Here is a 23,759-nt window from a genome sequence, read left to right on the forward strand (position 1 = left end):
AAGAGAGGGAGAGAAACATCAATGTGTGGTTGCCTCTCACGTGGCCCCATTGGGGACCTGTCCCGTAACGCAGGCATATGCCCTGACTGGGAATCAAACCAGTGACCCTTTGGTTCACAGACTGTGATCAATCCACTGAGCTACACCAGACAGGTCTTTATATATTTTCTTTGATGAGACCCATCCCTTTCTATTTCTCTTTGATTGCAAATGTAACTCCACTGAGATAACCAATGTCCTTAGTCTGGTGTGTGCTTTTCCACACCCCTCACTTACAAACATGGGGTAATACTGCACACATTACCATTTAAATTGCATTTGCACTTAATAAAATATCTTGGGACATTCTCTCCTGGTCAAGATACAGAGATATAATGCACAAAACCTGTAGTTTGATTATACTACAATATAGTCCTCTATTGATGGTTATTCGGATCACTTTCAGTTTCTGTACTATTAAAAGTCAGGTTGCATAAAACATCCTGATATTATACATCCTTATGTAGTGGTACTCTTTCTCTAGACTAGGAATAGCAAGTCAGTCATTTTGACATTAACTGAGTTTCGATCATAATCTGAATATGACATTTCTTGGGAGTGAATTAAAATGCACAGGGAAGAGTGCCTGGGAATTACCACAGTTTGCTTATCTGCAAACTGAGGGTAATAAGGATAAATGATATTCTGACCTCATAGGGCTATCAGGAAAATTAAGTATTATAATAATGCAGTAACATTTACCGATGACTTGCTTTCTGACCTTAATAAAGTATAAGAAATAGACAGTTTTTCTCTGAGAGCTTTCAACATTTTTTTAAATGTCTTTCTTCACTTCGGTTTTTTGCCTGCTCTATCTGTATATCCTGATCTATGTTGGTCTAAACCACCGCTATTTTAGGACAGTGGTGCTACTAATAAAGTATAATTTTACAGACTATTTTTACCTAAAAAGATGATAGGGCTATGGAAGCAAGAAGAAATAGAATCAAGTTATTTTGAATTTAGAGAAACAGATACAGAATATATTCTACATATATTTAGTAAATTGCTGCTGAATTGCATTAATCTGGAATAACACATTTAGTCAAATGGCAAAATTAAGCGCCTACAAAATGCATAACTTTTAAAAAAATTTTCTCACCTGAGGACATGCTTACTGATTTTATTTTACTTTTTTAAAATTTTTTTATTGTTGTTCAGTTACAGTTGTTCTGCCTTTTCCCAACCATTGCTCTTCCCTGCCCTGTCCCCTCCCACATCTAATCCTCCCCTCCACCATTGCCCTTTTTTGTTGACATATGATCACTGTATGATCAACTTTTTTGGTGTAATAATGCCCTAAAAATATTTCTCCATATATCTGAATTTATTCAAACCCCGAAGAATTTCACTTCACATTAATCTTGAAATGGCATGCTCAGTACAGGTTTCAATGAAATCATATATTTTATGCTAAAAATGTGTGCAAATTGGATACAACTGATGCACTTTTACAGAAAGCATATATGGCATAAAATGAATAACCTTTGCTTCTAAAGTAACCAAACCCATAAACTTTCTCATGTATGTCATGACCTGATTAAAACTTCTCCTTGGCCACAAAAAGCAGTTCAAATCCACCAGAAATCCCTACACTTTCATATGTTTCCACTACAGAGTTTTCTGGGCCATCTTACCTCACAGCTACCCCATGTAGAATGGAGAGAGTTATCCCGATCTGTTCAAACTCATAGCTACATCTGAATATCAATTACAGTGACAGTGCCGAAGGAGACAGTCTTTCCAAAGCTAACTGCCAAATAAAGATTCAACTATTGTATGCATTTTGGTATGGAATTAAATAGACATATAGAGCGTAGTTTCATGCCTATATGAGCTGTGGAATGAATGTGCATCCCTGTCATCCTCTACCTAATGAAAATAACACCCTAATAGCAGTTAGACAAAATTGAAAGAAAGTAAAATCCTAAAACTCACTGTTTTTGAGCCAAGTCCTAGGATGCTACCTGGGGTATCAGAAACAGAGATTCCTAATACTGAAAACAGAGATGAGTGTGAGGAACAAAAATGTAACTAGTATATTATTTTGTGTGCTGTCAAGGGATTCACTGAGGGGGCCAGCAAGTTCCACTTTTTAGACTTACTCCCATTTTCAGGACTGGAGATGGAGGAGCCCCATTTTTGTTGATTATCACAGGATCTTATTACCTCCAGCTACAATGACATAGTTTCTTTTTAAAGGTTTTATTTATTTATTTTTAGAGAGAGGGGAAGGGAGGGAGAAAGAGAGGGAGAGAAACTTCAATGTGTGGTTGCCTCTCATGTGCCCCCTACTGGGGACCTGGCCCGCAACCCAGGCCTGTGCCCTGACTGGGAATGGAACCGGCGACCCCCTGGTTTGCAGGCCAGAAATCCACTGAGCCACACCAGCCAAGGGTACAGTGACATAGATTTGTAAAAGTGAATTATTTCTGATGCCCTTGGGTTGTGCCAACATTGGAGTCTGAAAGCCTTGCCACCAGATAACATGGGGCTAATGGGTAGACTCTAAAACTCATGGTACTCACACCAGTGTCTTGTTAGCTCACACTATCAGATTCCAGAATGATCTATAGGACTCCAAAGCTCCCCAAGAGCATTAGGGCTGTGAACAATTTTGGACCTCGGAGACCTGCTCTAAGAAAACCCTTTAGTAACCAGTCAGAGATCCCAAGGAAATGCCAACAATTTCTGCTCAAATTCTTTCCGACGACTAGGAACCTCAGTACTCTCATCTTAACAACAAATTGCATGAAATTTATTATCCTTTCCTGTGCTAATGTCATCATAACTATATGACCTTACACTCATAATAATTATATTATGTTGTAATAACTACATAACACACCCATCATTTCACAAAAGGGAACATCAAAACACAAGGCCTCCTCCTCCTCACACCACACAGGCCCCTGCTACAATTCTTCAACAGCCATAATGACAAACAGCTTAAATGTATATTTTGATATAATCATCAAAGCATATTAAAAGCACTGCAAATGGATTGAATCTTGGCAGCTGGAAATAAAACAATGCTCTGAAGCATCTGAAGAAATATAGATGAATATCATCATACTTGAAAGGAGAACCATAAACAATGCACTTTAAAAGTTTTAATCTCACTTGTCTACTTGATTCACATAGAATTTCTAGACAGCTTCTCTCTCATATTTCTCCAGCCTCTGCCATACAAAAGATTTGAAAAGGAAAGCATTTATATAGGAGAGAGATAAGATCTTATGTAAGGATAGGACTCTGTTAGTGTTTTTTAATAATGCTGTTCATTATCTTCTTTAATAATATCTTGGTGAAACTGAACCAAACCTTGATGAAAAAGCAGTGATCATAACAAACTTGTTTGGTAATCATGTAGAAATAATAACTTCTTTCATAATATACCCATTGTAATAGAGTAAACCATTAGTGAATTATTATATTAGTAAATAGGTGCTTAAATAAATTAGATACCATTGTGGAATAATCTTGTTTATGAATCTGAAACAATTTTATGCCATAATTGATTAGTTCTATGGAGTGGAATATCATCATCAGTATAAAACAGATGCATGACCTCCTTAATAGCTTTGTCAGCATTGTTCTTATTGGCATTTGTGTAATAGAGTATATTGTTTGGAAGTGAATCCTAAACACACAAGAAAAGACAAGATCAATTAATGTGCATAGGAAAATACACACATAAGTAAACAGATATTTCTTCTAGAGTTTTTGTCACCTTGCCATTATGTTAGTTTGCTTTTACTGCTGCAAAAAATTTCCTTAAGCCTAGTGGGTTAAAACAACAAAAATGAATTATTGTACATCTGTGTAGATCAGAGGTCTGACACGGATTTCACTGCTAAAATCAAGGTATTGGCAGCCTGGCATTCCCACTCCCTGCCCTTGCCTCTGACAGCTTCTACAGGTCACCCACATTCCTGGATTGGTGGCCCCTTCCTCCAGTTTTGAAAGTCAAGAACAGCAGTTGAATTCTTCTCACACCCCATTACTGTGACCTGTTTCTTGCCTCACTCTTTGACTTAAAAAAAACCCTTGTGATTATATTGTACCTCCCCAGATTGTCCAGGATGATCTTTTATTTTAAGGTCAAGTTGAATAGCAACTGTTAATTCTTCTACAACCTTAATTTCCCTTTACCATATAACATCATAAATTCATAAGTATGGGTGTCCAAACTTTTCGCGTCTCTGGGCCACAGTGGAAGAAGAGTTGTCTTGGGACACACATTAAATAGCATTGTGACATGTCATCACAAAACTATCTCAAATGTATAAGGGCCACACATTAAATGCACAAACACTAACAAAGACTAATGAGTAAGAAACAGGCTTTAAGTAAATTTAAGATTTTGTTTTGGGCCACGTTCATAGCCAACCTGGGTCACCTGTGGTCCATGGGCTGCGGGTTGGACACCCGTGATTGTGGCATCTTTGGGGGCTTTATTCTGCCTACAACAGTCACCTTTCCTTTAAACTTAATTTGCATTTTCAATCTACCTCAAAATCTATACACAGTGAGTATTTAAATTCTTCTAAAAAAGGCCTCTGCTCATGCCTCCTGAACCTCAATCCCTGCATTTCAAATGCAACAATTTTCAACTAGTTCAGCTATATTTATTTTGTGGGTTCCAACTGCATATTTCTAAATAATATACTATATCTTAAAGTTTCCATTTTATCAACTGTTGATTTCCCATTATGGTAGGTGAAATTTAGTCCTTTTCAATGCACACACACACACACGCACACACACACACACAAATCCTGTGCCCCCATCCTCTCAATATAGCTATATCACATTTCAAACACCCAATAATCAGTATTTACATTATTATAAAAGTTAGTATATACACATGATCTGTGGAGCCAAGTAATGTACTATGATTATGTTTCCTATCTTTTATAATCCCCTGTAGGGATAGTAATTGCCTAATATTTTTACTTGTTTGATGATCTGTGTATCTATTGTTAATTACTCCTTCATGCTCCATCAAGTCCCTTACACATTAATACTATTTTCTGAGTGTTCAAATCCATTAGGCAATACACAGATTCTACTTTTCCTGGGAAGGCTCTGTCCTAGAGACCACTGTGCTCTTGCTCGGTCTCACCTGTCTGCTCTCTGGGCCAGCTGCTCAGCCATCATCCCAGGACTTCTTGTCATTATGCTAGAAATTCTCTTACTTTTTGGGTTATATTAGAATCCCAGTCTCCTGGGTCTTATGTATTCTTCTTTTTTGAATTTTAAAAAATTGAGGTATAAAGTTTATTGGCAATAAAATGACTAGATCTTAAATGTATACTTTAATAGGTTTTAATGATTATATACATACATTTACCTTCCATGTAAATCAAAATAAAGCACTTTGATCACCCCCAGGAACTTTCTATATACACCTTTCCAGTAAATTTCACTCCACTCTGGAGGCAATTATTACCGCGATTTGTATTACTATAGGAGCAAAGGTAAAACATATTCCTTCTATCTTCTAGTCACCTCTGCATACTATGTTCCAATATTTCTGATTCTTCCACTATTCTGAAAAGCGTTTGTGTTTTTTTCATTTTAATATTTCTGGGAATTGTATGTTTGCTAAGGCATCATCTTAGAAAATATTAAAAACCCCATTTAGGAAATCGTTCAGCTTCAAAGCAAACAATGGATTATTTATTTAGCACTTCTTAATTGTACATGTTTCCATCAGTTAATTAGAACAGGAAGATAAGAGCCAAGGGAATTGGGTCAGTTAATGAAGAGCTCTTAGTCTCCTCTGGCATTGAAAGCGGTCCTCGGAGTGGCCAGTAAGATGACTCACTAGTACTAGTTAGATACTAATGTTGGCAATTACTTACAGGGCTTTACATGGTCAATAATGGTGGGAATGTTCAGCTGGGTGAGATTTCAGCAGTAATTGTAGAAAAAAAAAAAACACCGTATGTCATTGGCGACCCCTTGAGACCATGATGCAACTCTCTAACTCCCGATAATATTTTCGGAGAACTGTACTTTCTTTAAAACAAAACAAAACAAACCAAAAAACAGATATTGGCTACAAAATGTATTTTTAGATAAGAAATAAGAAACAGAAGATAAATAAATATCAAATCACCCCACTGAATATAAGAAAGGACTTGGTTATATCTGGAAAGCATTTATACTTGAAGTAAAAAGTATTTTGAGTTGTGTGTGTGTACGTACACACACACACACACACACACACAAACATGCAGACTATTGAATGAGTGCAAATTAATCAAAATGTCAAAATGTTAACAGTGGCTCTTTTGTGTAATGTAATTACAGGAAATTATTTCATACTAGCAGTTAAGGTAAAAGATCTGAAAATCCTTTTGGAGAGCAGCCCCTTTTGCTTATTGCTGGATCTCTAGTTTCTAAAAGAGTTTGAAAGACCTAAACTTCTCCATACATAGGTTTATAACCATCTACCAAAATCCTCCCAAGAAGGAGTCAAAAATGACCATTCCCATGACCATACAACTAAAGTTGGAGGTGTAAGGGAGGAAGAGGATAAAAAACTGGGGAGGGAGAGAGACCAAAGGGAAAGGGAATTCCAGGTGTCCATATGAGGTGAATCTAAGTGAATTGAAAGACATAGAAAAAAATTAATGTTTTGTACATTTCTCTGAACTCCAAGTCTATTCATGACCTGCTAATGAACACAGCTATGTTCCAGATATCACAACATATAGGGAAGGATTATGTTTGTTGCAAATATGGGTAGTACCCACATATTCTCTCTCTACTGCAAGAGCTCATCCTGAAATCTGGTCAATGGGTATCACTAATATTGATCCTAGGACTGATGAGACCAAGAGAATATTCACCTAATGAAATCCTAACAATGCCCAGTTCTTGTACTGAATATATGCCCATAAAACTTTTTGTTTGGTTGGTTTTTCCTGGCTATCAGAATTAGATATCTAAACGGTGAAAATACCATTTATATTTGTCACTAATATGGCCCTTATTTAGCAACACAGATCAATTTTTACTGTAATATTTTTCTAAACATTCTATTATGAAATAATTCAGACTTACAGATAAGTTAGAAAGACAGTTACAAAGATAGTACAGAGAATTCTTGTATACCTTTCTCCCAGGTTCCCCTAATGTTATTATGTTATCTACTGGGGGGACCCAGTGACTTATTTTCTTGGTTGTCTCATTCTGCTTGAGGTGATTTGATTAGAAATTCGTTTCAATGTTTATTCATATTCATTATAATAGGGTACTTCATTATTGAGCTCTTAAAACTCCTGCCTAAGCAAATTTAAATTTTATTAAATAAAATTTGGAATATTTCAGTCATCAGTTAACCATGAGGGGTAAATTGTAACAAATTACAACAGTGTAGTTCTGATGTTGACCAATGACACCTTTAAACCTGTCCCTCTCCTTTCCCTTTGCCCTACATGTGAGCTATCTTATAAGAATGCCCACACTGCCCCTGGCTTTTGGCACCATGAGAAAATTCAAACCTGGTCCTTCCACCCCAGGCCAACCCTCTAACCAAAATAAAAACCCAAAGCCATTGTGCCGTTTTTCACTCTGCTTTGAAACTGAGCCCTTCCTTGGGGGAGAATCTTTTTCTGATTACTATCTGAGTAATAACTTTATTTCATAGCCATGGGTGTTTATGTGTCATTTGTGCCAATATACATAATTTTGGGATGAGGCGCTACCCGAAATCTAGCAGTGGTTCCTAGGCATCCAAATTTAACTGACAGAATCAGACTTCCTGTGTATTAATGGGGCCTGTTATAGTTCTTCTCTGAGGGAGTAGACTTGTACCTCTCAGATTCTTTAGAGTGGACCATCGTTAAGACAATACAACCTTTCTTTAATATTGATCATGTCATAAGCTTCACTTTTTGTATAATTTAAATAGACTCATCCCTTACTTATGGATGAGGCTAGATAATAGTTCAATGAATGGAGGAACAGAGAACCCTGTTCTGACACACCAAGAAGACCATCCCATGGACATCTCAGGAGAGTCTGCTGGTCTTTCTTCCCAAAGGCAATAACCTAATATCACCATGTTCTGTAGGAAGCATGATCTATATTCTGATGGGGACTTACATCATATTTTAGTTTCCTCAGAGTTTGGTGGAGGTTATCGACACAAGACCTTTCTTGCTAGGGCCCAGGAGTGAGTGGGTATGGAATCTGTATTTGGGAGTGGCAGATATTTACAGATAAAGTAATGTCTAGGCCAAGTTAATGGCAATGGAGGCTGAAAGCAAGAGTTAAGTGCTAAGGAAGAACCCCCAGAATGTGTATTCTGACTACATTCAGGGTGGAAAGGAAAATCAAAGATGGCGCTGAGCTGCTGAAACATAGAAGTCCAGGTGCAAGTCAAAAGGATAAGTAGGCTTTCCTGGGGAGACAAACTCATTTTTGGACTTACTATAGTAATGTGAGGCATCTGAGGATCATTCAAGTGGAGACGCTGAGCAGGTAGTTGGAAATGCTGTAGCACCCAAAAGCAGTCTGCAGTTACGAAATGTCAAGTCACATGAAAAGTGTCCATAAATCTCAGCGTGAAGGACTCGCTTTCTACTATGCCAGTTCCTAAGGCAGAACCTAGCTAGCGCACAATTGCTTAATCAATCCTCCAAGGAAGACAATGAAGAGAGTGAAAATTTTCTGTCCTGAACAGAAAATGATTTATTCTGGAAATTAATGTAGAACATATCTCTCTGCAGAGAACCAGCTCCTAGACTTCCATGAGTATTCCAGGCCTCTGTATTAGGTGAAATGTCACACTCTGATATCCTAGCTAATGCTGAAGATATTTCTTAGATTTGGTTTGCAGAAGGTATAACTTCTTAGGTTTGAAGTCACTTTGAGAGATATTGCTGTCTCTTAGGGTCAAAGGCAGATGCTGGTACCAGGAAAAACACCTTTAAATGTTGCAGAGCTTTTTGTTTTTTTTCCTGCAAATTTCTTCTTGCATTGTTTTACACAAAAAGACCGGAACTAAAAAAGGAGGAAATTAATAATGAAAATATTCTCAGCCAGATGGTAGTAATCTTTTTTGATTGAAGCAATTCTCTACCACATAGCTAAATTAATTCTTTGAAATTTTAATTTCCTGTGAATGACACTGCACTCGACTCTAAGATTAGAGAAGGCTGGCCATTGCCAGAGCACACGTCAGTGTGCATGCAACGTTCAAACCTTGCCTTTTTCATTGCTTTCTGAATAGCCTAGCAATTCTCTCCCCAGACAGAGAAAGATGATTCCCTAGAAATGGAACTTCCTCATCTCTATGTGGCAAAGAGCTCATATTCATTTTCTCAGCCTCTCATAGCTTCAGAAAAGATAGTTGTTGTTAGCATGGACTATTCTTGGAGCCAGAAATGCTATGGTTAGAGCACTTCATCAACCAAATCACAGTTGTTCTGCCTTCTTATAAGTGATGTGCTACCATCCTCACCTCCTATTAGATTGCTCCAGGGAAAAGGGTTTGCTATAACTAAGTGGTTTCACACAGCATCTTTACTTGACTGGGGCCTTGCCTTGTAACAAGTCTTTCTCTTTCAGTGCGGCTATGCACAATATACCTGGAGCGCCAGACACTACCACAAAACATCCAGCTGACTCAGTTATTCCTTTGTGTAAGAGTTGAACTGACATTGGTGAAATATATGCTGAAATATATTCAATAGACATGCAAAAAAACTATGCTGGTAGTCAAACTGAAAGTGGAATAAATACTCTTGGTCTATTTTGACACACACAATCTTGCACCCACACATCAGGTATGGAACTAATTCGGGTCTATATAATGCAATGAAAGAAAGTCTGTAGTGGGAAATTTTGAAGTTAATGTCTCCTCCCACTTAGTGGAGCTCATTCTTACTGGAATGTCATTGAAATGTGACAAGATGGAAGAACACAGATTGACAATAAAATGACTAAATCCTGAGACCTTCATTCTCAAAACACTACAGCAAGAAAAGACTGTTTCTCAAAGATATTTGGGCAAATGGTAGACACAAGATAAACATGTAGCATCTTGTTATACCAAAAGTATGAAAACAATATTTTTTATTTTATAGTGAATATGTCACAAGGATGTTTAAAAAGGTTTCCACTGACCAAATATGAGATAATATAAACACCTAAATAATTAAATAAAACATTGATAAAAATAAGAATTCATGAGTCCACACTGCAAATAATAAATATATACACAAAATGGGATAAAGACTGTTTCTTAAAGTAGAATGTTCAGGGTTGACTGATGAATGTACACAGAGTATTGTCATTGAAGAAAAATCGTTTTACAACTACTATAGTAAAGTTTCAATTGTGCAAGACTCATCAATGGAGCCTTTTCATGAAAATGGCACCAAAAACAAAGAAAATCCTTGCCCCTCCCAAAGCTGAAGGCAAAGCAAAGGCTTTGAAGGCAAGAGAAGCAGTGCTGAAAGGCACCCATAGCCACAAGAAAGAAGACCTGCACACCCACCTGCTGACGCTGAACACACTGTGGCTCCGAAAGCAGCCTAAGTATTCTCAGAACAGCGCCCCCAGGAGAAACAAACTTGACCACTACACCATCGTCAAGTTCCCCCTGACTATGGAGTCAGCCACCAAGAGGACAGAAAACAACGACCCACCTGTGTTCATGGTGGAGGTCAAGGCCAAGGAGCACCAGATCAAACAGGCTGGGAAGAAGCTCTGTCACACTGACGTGGCCAAGTCCACACCCTGACCAGTCCTGAAGGAGGGAAGAAGGACTGTGTTCAACCAGCTGCAGACTAGGATGCTTTGGAAGTTGCCAACAAAAGTGGGATCATCTAAACTGAGTTCAGCTGGCTAATTCTAAATTTAAAAAACATTTAGTGTAAAAACAAAGAATCATTGATGGAAGCTAGATCCTGAGAGAAATTATGATGAAGATACTTATTTGCATGGTTTTCAAGTGACTCCCCACAGACTGCTTAATAGTTGTAAAGGAAGGAAAATAGTAATTACAACACAGAGAAATCAGGCAACACCTTAACTACATGATCAAACGTCTAAAAAAAATGGCTGTGTAACTGTTTCAGATTAAAGGAGAGTAACAAGATGCGATAACTGCCTGGCTGGCATAGCTCAGTGGATTGAGCGCGGGCTGCGAAGCAAAGTGTCGCAGGTTCGATTCCCAGTCAGGGTACATGCCTGGGTTGCAGGCCATGGCCCCCAGCAACCGCACATGGATGTTTCTCTCTCTCTCTCTCTTTCTCCCTCCCTTCCCTCTCTGAAAGTAAATAAAATCTTTAAAAAATCATAAATGTGTTTGTAATATCAGATATATACATCTAATAGTGCCTGGTAACCTAAAAAAAAAAAATAAAGTGAAAAACTGACATTGCTGATAATGTTCCAGGTGAGAAGCAAAACTGAAAGAATACTGTTGCAATTGCCTGTCCAAATTCTGTTATTCTTTTGAGAAAAGTCAGCAGCAATTTGCACTGTATATTTGTCTGGCACGTATTTCAACTGTATGTGAAGCCCAGCACTTCTTCACTTTCATGTCAAGGGGACTTCTCCTGCCGCTGCCACTGCTGGTATTACTATTAGTAGTAATAATAATAATCAAACAGTTCATGATTTTCAGCCATAAATTTAAGTGTGCAAAAATTTGTTTGCTATGAGTCATTTTTACATCTCTGTACCCTTCTTCTGTCTACCAGCAGAAAACAAAAACAAAAACAAAAACAATAACAACAAAAAAACACATTTAATCCAGTCTTTACCATGCTCCTTCAATTTAGGATTTAAGCATAGTCAGTTAAGTGTTCTGTCCTATTTCCTTCTTCAGTTTTTTTTTTAATTCTTTTAAAAGTTTTATTTATCTATCTTTAGAGAGAGGGGAAGGAAGGGAGAAAGAGAGGGAGAGAAACATCAGTGGGTGGTTGCCACTTGTGCGCCCCCTACTGGGGAGCTGGCCCACAACCCAGGCATGTGCCCTGACTGGGAATCGAACCAGCAACACTTTGCTTCGAAGTTCAGCCCTCAGTCCACTGAAATACACCAGCCAGGGCTAAACATGTATACTTCAGGGTAAACATTTATAGCAGTTCTTTTGGCTGTAATATCTTTAAGCTCTTGATTCAAAATCAAGCTTTTGAGACAAAAACAAGCAAAATAAAACAGCTTTCTTCTCAAAAACTTATCTTTTGCCATTCAAATGTACCTTGACATTACCATTTCTCCAAATCCTTGACAGCAATTAATTCTTGACTTTTTGATAATAGACAGTCTGACAGGTACGAGGTGATATTCCATGGTGGTTTCGATTTGCAATTTCATAATGATAGTGGTGTTGAGCACTGTCTTATTGTAGTTGAGCCTTGATTGCTTTTGGCATGTGAATGGGAGGGATTTCCACCCAGGCCAACTTGCTGCAAGGACTGGCTGCAGCCACTATGGAGGATCAGTTGTGCAGGGTCCTACCCCATGGAGCAGGACTCACTCAGCAGGGCTCTGGTGCCTCCTGAGTTCACATCTTGAGTGTGTTTGCTAGTGGAGGTGGTTGAGTGGTACTTCAGAGTGATCATCAGTTCTCCATTGTGTGCGCAGTCTCTGGAAACTCCCAGGATGTGCAGGTCAAGGTCAATCACTACCTGTGCCCTGGCCAGGGCCTCTTGGCATGAGCTACACAGTGATCTGCAGATGGCTGCTACTTGTGCCGGGCTTGGAAGTGCCAAGGACAGGCCAAGTTACAAACCAAGGCTGGCTGCTGCTAGTGCCAGGCCTGGAGCCACTAGAGGTAGGGGGAATGCTGAAGCCAGATCCTTCTTGAAAGATTTTAGGGAAGTCCGAAACATGAGCCAAGATGGGCCGTTTATACAGAAAAGCCAGTGGAAATGGCTTGAATGGGCTGGCAAATTGGGTGGGGTGGAGTCTCATGGAATCAGCAGAGTGGGGGGAATAATGTCAGCTAGGTTGATGGAGTCCCAGATATGACACCTGGCTCAGCAAAAGAACAATGGCCTCTGCCATCACTTCTGTCTGGGAGAAATCTATCCCCTAACTCTTTCTCAGGTTCCAGACACTTCAGTTCCTCTCTGTACGTACGTGGCACTTCATGGGCTGCTGTGAGTCTGATTATGTCCGCACATGGGCCCTTTAAGAGGATCGCTGGGACTCCAGAAGTCCTATATCTCATTAAGCCATCATCCTGTTGGTTTTCACAGCCAGAAATTATGGGGACTCCTCTTTCTGGCAGTGGAACCCTGCATTAGGGGTTCTGTTGTGGGGCTGAGACCTCTTTTTTTAAAGACTTTATATATTTATTTTTAGAGAGAGGGGAAGGAAGGGAAGAAGAGAGGGTTAGAAACATCAATGTGTGGCTGCCTCTCGAGCACCCCCTGAGGACCTGGCCCACAACCCAGGCATGTGTCCTGACTGGGAATCGAACTAGCAACCTTGTAACTCACAAGCCAGCATTCAATCCACTGAGCCACACCAGCCAGAGCAAGACCCCTTATTTTTTAGGGGGCATCTGTGCAGCCGAAGTATCCTTCCCAATTGTCACACCTTGGGTGTGTGACAAGCCGGTTCCACATCTCTGCCCCTTGTTCCAGAGTCTATGTGGCTTCTTCTTTATATCCTTAGTTATAAGACTTCTGTTCAGCTACATTTCAGGTGGTTCTGAATGATGGGTGTTCTCTAATTTAGTTGTGATTTTGATGTGGTCGTGGGCGAAGACAAATACCACATTTAACCTATTTAACCATGTTGATCAAAAGCCTAGGTAGCCTTTCTGATGCAATTTTTTAAAAGCAAATTCATTATGAGTAACAAGGGAATAGCTACACTCTTTCAAACTTACTATTTCTTTTTCTCTTGAAAGACACATTTAAACTACATATTGGGAACAATGTCCCAGTCAGAGATCAGTTAGATTCATTTGAAGTGGTAGCAACTTCAATGCCTTCATCATTTAAAGTGGACCATGTAGAGCACTGGACTATGTGCCACTTGCAAAAGCTCCACTTGAGCAGACAATTGAACTAATGAGTTTTCAGATTTAAATTTTTACACGGTATAGATTGAGAATCTGGTCCTCAAATTTTCAAGTTGCTTTGGTTTTTTGTTGTTGTTGTTTTGTTTTTTGTTTTTTGTGGGTGCAGGGCCGGGGGTGGGGGCTGTCAATGCCCAGTATTCTTTCAAAGGAGAACAAATGTTTGCTTCAGCCTAACCCATTATTCATGGGAGATTCGGATCAGGAAATGTGGTTTTCTGAGCCCCACCCACATGCCAATATTATGTAGCTGTGTCTCTTTCTCATTCTTCTTGATGAGCACTATGCACACAACACAACCATCTGGCAGTGGGGATAGAAACAGCATAAAGGTGAGATACACGAGTGTAAATAAAATATTGATGAATGAAGCTCTGAGAGCTGAAATGAAAGTGAAGCAGGACAGACAGGTAAATCATTCTGATACTTGTGTTAGTGCTAAAATTATGTTCCTCACTTTCTATTTTTTTCTGCTGACAGGAGTTCAGGCGACAAAAAATACTTGCAATTTTGCTGCTGACACAGTACTGCAACACAAGAAGCAGTTTCCGTTTTGCTGCTGAGAAAGCAACCTGCCGTCGAAGGAAAGGGACTGATACAATGACATTGGCCTATTTATGGTATAATATGTAGTTTATGCACAAACTGTGGTAAGGTGATCTGAAAAACAACTGAATTGAAATGTAGTTAGTGAAATGTGGGTAATATGGATTTAATTCCGTTCCTTTGTTTCTCTCCCTTTACACTGATTTTGATCCCTAAGTTGAGTAAAAGCAAGGGAGAAGAAACTGCTTGAACTTTTCTGGTTACTAACCTTCATTATTATGTACGATAGCTAATAGCTAACATCTACTGAGTTGTTTACGACATGCTCAACCCTGTGCTAAGTGTTTTCTTGTGTACTTCTCATAATCATCCTATGAAAGTAATACTATTATTGTTTCCATTTTAATGCATGAAGACACAGGCTTAGAAAAGTTCAGTGACTTGCCCAAGGTCACACAGTCAGCACCTGGTGAAACTAGGATTCCATAATGCATATGCTTCTCCACTTAACACTATCCCATTAGTACCTTAGGCTCACTAAAGTTTTCTTTTATTCCCTCTGTATTCCTCAGAACCTCTATTTTCAGATATTTAATCTTGAAATTCACTGATTCTTTCTCCTACCTCCTACCTCCTAAAGAGTGCTGTTGAGCCCCTTTAGTAAGTTTTATTTCGTTATTTTATTTTCACTTAGAGTTTCTGTTTTCTAAGTAATTTCTATCTTTTGAATATTCTCCTTTTGGTTACATGTCATATGTCATTTTTCCGATTTCCTTTACTTGTTTGTCTATATTTTCTTTTAGCTCTTTGAGCATATTTAAACCAGCTCTTTAAATGTCTGTCTATTGCTTCTTCAAAAATAGTTTCTGATACTTTATTTTCTTTTGTTGAATGGATTATGTTTTCCTGATTCTTTGTATGCCTAGTATTTTTGTTGTTGTCGTTGTTGAAAAGTGAGCATTTGAAATAAAAAGTCACATTTCTCAGTGTTTTCAAAGTGTGTCTGTGCCAAGTCATTGCTTCACTAATTAGCTTGGTGTGGTCTATACTCTGGATCAACCCCAGCTGAAAATTTAAGTTATTTGAGATTCTTTGGTGTCTTAACCTCCCCAAAAGTCTCAGTCCAGCTCCTCCTTGGGGTCTTAGATGTTTTATTGTATGTTTCCACCCCAAATCAGTTGCCCCAGTTGTCTATGAGTCTGTGATCCCCTGCACCTACCCAACTGTGCCTACTTTTATAAGGTTATTTTAGCTAGTTTCTCACTGTAAGTTTTCATGAGAGAAATGTAGAGCTTCCTAGTCTACCATTTTGCTGATGTTGCTCCTTGCAATGTTTTAAATTTATTTTCAACATTCCTTTCCTTTTCTTTCTGTAACTGAAACCTACATATCCAATGAGGAAACTACTTTCCCCGCAGTCCTTTCAAGTGGTGAATATATTCAGTTTCACATCCCATATCACATAGAGCCTGCAAGTGAAATATACTATCAGCATTCCTGGTGACTACAACATCTATTAGATCATCTATACAAAACCCTCATATTTCACTACTGGCATATCTCACCTTGAAAAATGTCTTTGTCTTTTGGACTTTATTCACTCATTCCCATGCTTATACTGTACTCATTAGCAAATATGACATTGCCTCCAAAATCTTGATTTAAAGCATTTCACTCTAACCCACAATTCCTCTCTTTCCAACCCAGTTACTCAACTGTCCTCGCACCATTAATTCTTCAAATTCATCGAGTCCTCTAGTCTGTGTACCCCAGAGTTTCACTCTTCAGCCTATTCATTCCTACTCAAGCAGCTTATATTCATTGACATCTTTATTCTCTCTCTCTTGTAAATATTCTTAACCCCTATGGAGCACCTGGGAAGAAGAATAAAGATCTTATTCCAACTATACGTACAGAAAGTACTGAGATTGCTCAAGCTGTCAGTATCAAAGCACCTGGTTTAATCTGAGACAAATTGCATTGAACATTTTACTAATGAGGGCTTTTTATGTTCCCTTTATTTGCCTCGAGGCTTGCTTTATAAAGTTCACATATGAATTAATCTAAGATACAAGATAGAAAGAACAAACAAAAAGTAAGAGAGAAAGTCTGAATTTGGAGGGGGAGAGGAAGTGAGAGTGACAGAGATGTCAAGGCAACATAGCAAATGTTCTAGAAGAAATCCTTCCCTCACAAAATCTATTGGAGCAGAGGGGTTTTTTTTAAAAAAACCTTGCTCAGTTTTGACAATGCATTTCTGTAATCTGCAAAATGTGGGGAAGTTTGGCCTCTGTTTCCTTTCCCTTGATTCCTTCAGTTATTATTGTCTCATTATACAGTCATTTGTACAGTGTTTTGGCAGACATTTACTGTTGCATAAATTAAAGTTATGGAGCCTCGTTTTGCCTACAGGTCTTTATGAAAATACCAGCAACATTTTTATTTGAATGTCAAAGTTTGTCAACCATTAAACTGATGGATTTTTCATTATACAACTCAATAGAGGAGGCAATCTTCAGTTCGTATGCAACATTACTCTGAGAAAAAGACTCCGCGTTGAAAAATCCTTTCTGCTTATACTTTAAAAATGATATTCCTCTCACAGGAGAGCCTCATGTTTTAAAGCTATTTTTATACATGAATTGCCCCATTAATATGTCTCAACCAGGTATAGTATGGTAATTCACGTTACTGCAAAGAAAGAGCTTTATTTTTAAAATTTGTAGTAGCAACACTAGCCTTTTAACTTTATTTTCTTTTATATTCTTTCAGAAAGAACCTATTGTTCGTGCAGTGTAGATAGTGATCCTCAAGGAAATGATAAAATTACATGTCTTGGAAACTAAAGAACCTGTGATTCCTACACCAGTTCTTTAAAATGGATCATGAACTTCTTTTGGATGCACACCTGTTGTGGAAATAGTCTGGGCTAAATCGTGAGTTCATTTACCCTTTGGCTATGCCTCTAAGAATATCAGCAAGGATGCCAGTTTGTGCCAAGTGCTGCTGAAGCAGCTGGTGGTTAGGAATGAAGAAGAGACCTTTATATTGGTTTATATGGAGAAAACAAAGAAAGATAAATTTTCACAGTCACATCCTTGGTTCAGGAAGGCAGATGCATATCTGTTGTTTATACGTCATATAACCCAAAAACAGTACTAGGAATGACAATTGTCCTTTCTTTAAAGACCTCATCACAAATGTCAAAATGAGAGAATTGTCCAGCAGTGGGACACTTTATGATGTGGGAAAAAAATTCCTTTTGGAAAATATTCAAGATATTCAACTTCTAAGAATACAAAGAAGTGGTCTATGAAGAAAAAAAGTTTCTTAATTTAAATGGGAAACCTGGCCCTGGCTGGAATGGCTCAGTGGATTGAGCACCAGCCTGCAAATCAAAGGGTCGCTGGTTCAGTTCCCAGTCAGGGCACATGCCTGGGTTGTGGGCCAGGTCCCCTGCAGGGGGCGCACGAGAGGCAACCACACATGGATGTTTCTCTCTCTTTCTTCCTCCCTTTCCCTCTCTTTAAAAGTAAATAAATGCCCTGGCTGGCGTAGCTCAGTGGATTGAGCATGGGCTGCAACCAAGGTGTCGCAGGTTCGATTTCCAGTCAGGGTACATGCCTGGGTTGCAGGCCATGATCCCCAGCAACCGCACATTGATGTTTCTCTCTCTCTCTCTCTCTCTTTCTCCCTCCCTTCCCTCTCTAAAAATAAATAAATAAAATCTTAAAAAAAATAAAAGTAAATAAATAAAATCTTTAAAAAATAAAAGGGAAACCTGAAAGAAAACTTAAGGGTTCAGTTTGTAGAATAAATATCACACAGTAAGAAATTACAAAGGGAAGAAAGTGAGCAATTGATGCTCATACCTTGCTAAGTTTGTAGCCTGGAACATCTAAAAATGGAAACAAAGAGAGCTCAAAGAAACATGGAATTACTTGTAGATGTTGAAAAATCTATCAAGATAAACACATGGTACACTTTGAGATATTATGGGTTGAAGTTTAATGGCAAATTCGAGAGTTAAGATCATGACACATGCACTGAAAGGACATTTCTGAAATGGGCATCATGAAAAGTGAAAATCTAGGCTAAAGATGCTCTTGTGTGCTTTCAAAGAACACTGGGCTTGCTTACGGAGACAAAGCTTGGATCATTAAAAATGAGATCAACAGCCACATAATTAAGAATATGCAAAAAAGGATTGTGATAAAATTACTAACATTTCAACTATCTGTCATGTCAAATAAGCCAAATCACAAAACTCTTGGCGTTATTTATTTAGAGTTATGGCCACCTTTCTGCTTCTCCAAGTGTATTCTGGGACAAGTCGCTCCCAAAGTTTATAATTACATGCTAACAATTGTTCATTATTATTTATTAAAATAAAATACAAGTTTAAAACATAATCAGTGCATTTCAATAAAAAGAAATGAGTCTTTACAATATAATAGTTTTCAACATGGAAAAATCAAGTCACCCACCTATGAAGAACCAGTGGGACAAACAGGTGCACCCCTATCAGCATAAACAGTGTGAGCGCAACATAGGAAATTATACAAAAGAGGGTATGACATCAGACAGTGATGTGTCAAACATGGACAGAAATTGCTAAAAGTTTTCATTGAATTTCGGGGTTCCTTGTTTGGATAATATTCAGAGTTCCAGCACTCTGAGTCGTTACCAACTAAGAAAAGAGGAAGCATCTATTTTTCAGGAATGCAAATTATTAAATACTTATCCAAAAATATAAAAGGTGTTCAAAGCAATGTTACTAAGAATTGCATATAAAATGTATACTATGATAGTATTTATATTAGCTGCAAAGCTTACCTTGGTTTGAAAAATTCATAGAAATACAGGCATTTCAGATTTTTTTAAGTAGAAAAAATGTTCAAAACAAAAATGGAATTGAGTTGCTTTTTCCCCAGATCTACCTTCCACCCTGTCACCTCCACCAATAAGCATCTTGCTACACTGTGATTTCCATTACATTTAAAATGAGATATTATTACATTATAAGACCGCCATTAAATTTTCAAGAGTACCAACAAAGAGATGTATAACATAAAATTTTTCCTTTATAGTATACCTGATAAATTCCAACCAGACTGCTTTGGGGAAAAAAAAAAAAAAACTACATGAAGAGATGTACTAACGGTAGAAGCAATTTCAACATAAGATGGAAAACAAAAAAAGTATGATATTTTTTAGCTGAAATCGGATACTTATTTTGATGCCTATTCAATTGACTTAATATTTATGTTTTTGGAACTCTGAAAATTACAAATGATTGCATTTTGATATATAAAGAGTTGTTATGTAAAGGTGGCATTATGAAGTCCCATAAGTTACCTTCACCCTGTAGATGTATTTTGTTTTGCCCACCTTTTTTTTTTAAACTGAATTAACTAGTGCCCAATAGTTAATTGAGAGATTTGTATTGAAATTTGGATGTCTAGTCATTCTTGCAAAGTCAGCAGATCTACCTTTTTTCTCGAGTTTGGATCATTCTTCACTGTTTCTTTCTATGTCTTGTCATTTCACTTTTGAACACTGAATGTTTTTATATATTATATTGTAGGAGCTCCAGATTGTATTTCTTCTTTGAAGGAGGTTTTTCTTGATGGTTTTTTTGTTTTAGTTTGCTTTTTCTTTCTAATGCATTTTATTTTTTAAATTTTTCTTGAATTATTGGGGTGACATTGGTTAATGACATTATGTAAGTTTCAAGTGTGCAATTCTATGTTGCAGCTTTTGTTTCATTCCTTTGTAGCTTTCCTGGACTTACTGTATGGAACCTGTCTGCCTTGTGCTCGGCAATCTCTGATGGTTCTGTTTATTTTTTCCATTCTTACTTTTCTCTTTTCAGCCTGAATTCCTAAGAATTACCTGTATGTTTCCATAATGTAATGATTAGCTCATAATGGGTCAGAGGTTGTGATCAAACAAATTGAGTCAGTTAGGCATCCACCCACTGCTGATGGATTTGTGGGGTTTCATATGTATATACAAACTCAGGTAATTTTCAGGTACTCCTGGCATATTAATTTCTCCCAGGTACTTTCTAGTCTCCCTGTGCATTTAAGTAGCCTCCAGAACAGCCAAGGATAGCGCCTCTAGAATTCTCTCATATCCAGAATCCCCCAAGGAAATTTCTGCTGGCTGGTTGGTCTGCCACTGACTCTAACCAGGGCTTCACTCTGAGGCCAGCAGTGTTGCTAGCTTTCCATGCTGATTATTTAAATGGATAGGCTACTTTTAGTAACAATACCACTGGTCATAGATTTTTATTCTGTACTCCAGATCAACTTATCTCCGAATACCACCGAGGCTGCTGATTTTCACTGTCAGGTCCACTGTGGTAGAAACACCACATTGTACTTGTGTATAATGAGCACTTTTTTCCCCAAATTTCTGAGGGAAAAATAAGGGTTCACATTATACATGGATGGTACTAATTCCATATCTATATAAATGTGTTTAGCTGTTTTATTTATGCATATGCATTAAAAGTATATCTGTAGAAAGCAGTAATGATATCCATATGCAAAATAATACCCTGGAATACAATAATCTGTTTTGTTTCTAAATATAAATAAATAAACATTGAATTAAAAAATTAAAAAGAAAGATTTTTTTTCCTGAAAGTTTCAGCCAAAACATGGGTGTTCATTATACATACAGTATAGCAAATACAGTAGTTCAGGATTGGGTAAGTGATCTAAGCCATTGAATGAGGCTAATTTCTAGAACTTCTGCTGGAACTTGAGTAAGAATTTCTATCTGTGCAATGGAGAGATAGAAAGATGTGAATCTATACTTGTTACCACCATGGGAGGGAATATTCCCGAAGTTAAAACACCAACAAACAAAATCATAGTCAAGGGGGAAAAGTGAGAGCCATTCTTTGAGTGGACCCAGATGCTGCCTAACTTTCCATTTTCACAGAACAATAGGTTTATCTCTTTCTTTAAACTAGTTTGAGTTGGGTTATCCTCCACTTGCAAGTGAAATTGACCTTGCCTTCGAGTAATACTTCCCTCTGCTCCACTCACACCATCAACCCCCTGCTCCTGGTCTCTCTCTCTCTCTCTCTGTCTCTCTCTCTGTCTCTCTCTCTGTCTCTCTCTCTCTCTCTCTCTCTCACACACACACACACACACACGCATGCACGCACACTCCTCCTTTGTCAGCATTTCTAAGAATGGCTTTCCTATTAAAAAGACATACTGAATCTCTGTTTCTCAGATGTTAATACACACTTATCAAGGCATAATTTTAGTAAAAAAATAAATCCTAACGAATGATATCCACAGATGATATACAAAACATTTGCATTCCGCAAGTCAGCCAAAACTCTACTTCTGTGAATGGTCATCTCCCACTTCATAACTAAGACACTTATTTCCGCTTCCCCATCATCCTCCTCTGTCGTTAGTGCTCAAGCCTCTCTCAGTTTTCTTAATGTTTTTGTTTCTTCCACCTGTTTCAAAACTCAAGGATATATTGCTGGATTCTGGCACATCCTCATCTATATTCTGATTTCTATAGATTACTCCACAATGTCCTGCTCACAGTACCCGAACGCTGCAAGAGGAAAAAGGAGCCATGCTATAATTTCTTTCTTCTTGCATCGCTTCCTTTTGAAAAGGACATGATACCCCCCTAGTCTCAGTCAACTGGAAAGGCTTCCCCCATCCATGCATAAAAGCCACTCTTGAAGGCAACTTGCATATTACATACAGTACCAGTGTCCCTCATCCACCAATCCTATAGCTTTGCAGTTACACATAGCTATACCCGTGTGATTCCCTCCATTTCACTTAGTTCTCCCTTCCTTCTTATAGACACAAAGGTCTACAAATAAGAATGTCGGTTCATTTTAAATATGCATAAAATGAATATTTTTGGAAAAGAAAATAAGTATCTCATAGAACTATTTTAATATAAAAAACAACATGACCCTTTTTAGCATTTGGTCATAAACAGGAAGGCTTACAGACTTATAAAGCAGAATATAATGACATTCTCATTTGAACCTAATTAGGGAATAAAGAGTTTTCCCTGTGCTAGCAAATCAAGTACAGAAAGAAAACATATTTAAATAAAATGCCATTTTGTGTTACTCCTTAAATTGCCTCTGTTTTTATTAAACCCCAAACAAAGCAATGTTTCTGTGGGTCAATGAGAGTGGTTTAAAAAATAAGGAAAGCATTAGTGATGGAAGTGGTACTTGTTCTGGGCAACATCTGCTGCTCTATCACATGTCATTACAGCTATATTTGATTTTTCCACACAGAAAATTGTTTGCACCTGTCCTCGGCATTTTTTTCCAGCACATATTTACAGCATATCATTGACACTCACTGTGTCCTCTGCTAAACAACACTTCACACTGTGGAGTCAGTGCCGCTATTCATGTCAGAACAAGGAGATTTAGCCATTTATCACTGTTCTGGCGGCATTGAGGTATCTAGACTCAGGTATTCTCTTCAGAAGGCCCCAGGATGCGCCATTTGGCCTGAATGTTGTCAACCAGGCTGTATCATTGAATCATGCAGAATAAGTAGTTTGAGCTGCACGCTGAGATTATAGACTTTCAAGGATGCACGGGCACCATAGGTTGCATGCCATCGCCACATTATATCAGATTAAAAATTAGAGCCCTTAAAAAATACGATCCTCCTAATCCTGTTTTGACACCACCGGTTAAGCTCGAATAGTTGCACTTAGCTCACATTTCATTCTTTTGCTCGCTTCTCAGTATCTCTTGCATGAAGTAAAGAAAGATGCGCTCTGTCTCTTTGCTGGATACAATCTAGCCTCCTTAGCAAACACCCTGGGCCTGATTGATCCTATTTTCCTGTGAGGTCCCAGGTTTCATGGGCAAGATGGCACACTTCAAATGGGACTCATTGAATTTTGTTGAAATATTACACTAGGCTTTCATTTATCTGATGGTGTTAGTATACTCTGCACTACTCAGCGCTAGTGAAAAGTAAACCTATAAACCTCTTTCGCAGCAGCCTACATTATTAGACTAGAAGATTCTAAATATGAAATATGTTACTTTCACTTAATGGAGGTCAAATAAGAAAACTCT

General features: G+C 38.1%; 1 pseudogene; it reads left to right on the plus strand.

Annotated features, from left to right (window-relative positions):
* The first annotated feature begins 10,432 nt into the window (after positions 1-10,432).
* Positions 10,433-10,893, plus strand: LOC123824230 (annotated as a pseudogene).
* The last annotated feature ends 12,866 nt before the right edge of the window (positions 10,894-23,759 follow it).

The sequence above is a fragment of the Phyllostomus hastatus genome, unplaced genomic scaffold (assembly GCF_019186645.2).
Source record: "Phyllostomus hastatus isolate PE091 unplaced genomic scaffold, TTU_PhHast_1.1 phas_contig_551, whole genome shotgun sequence".
In the NCBI taxonomy this organism is placed as follows: domain Eukaryota; kingdom Metazoa; phylum Chordata; class Mammalia; order Chiroptera; family Phyllostomidae; genus Phyllostomus; species Phyllostomus hastatus.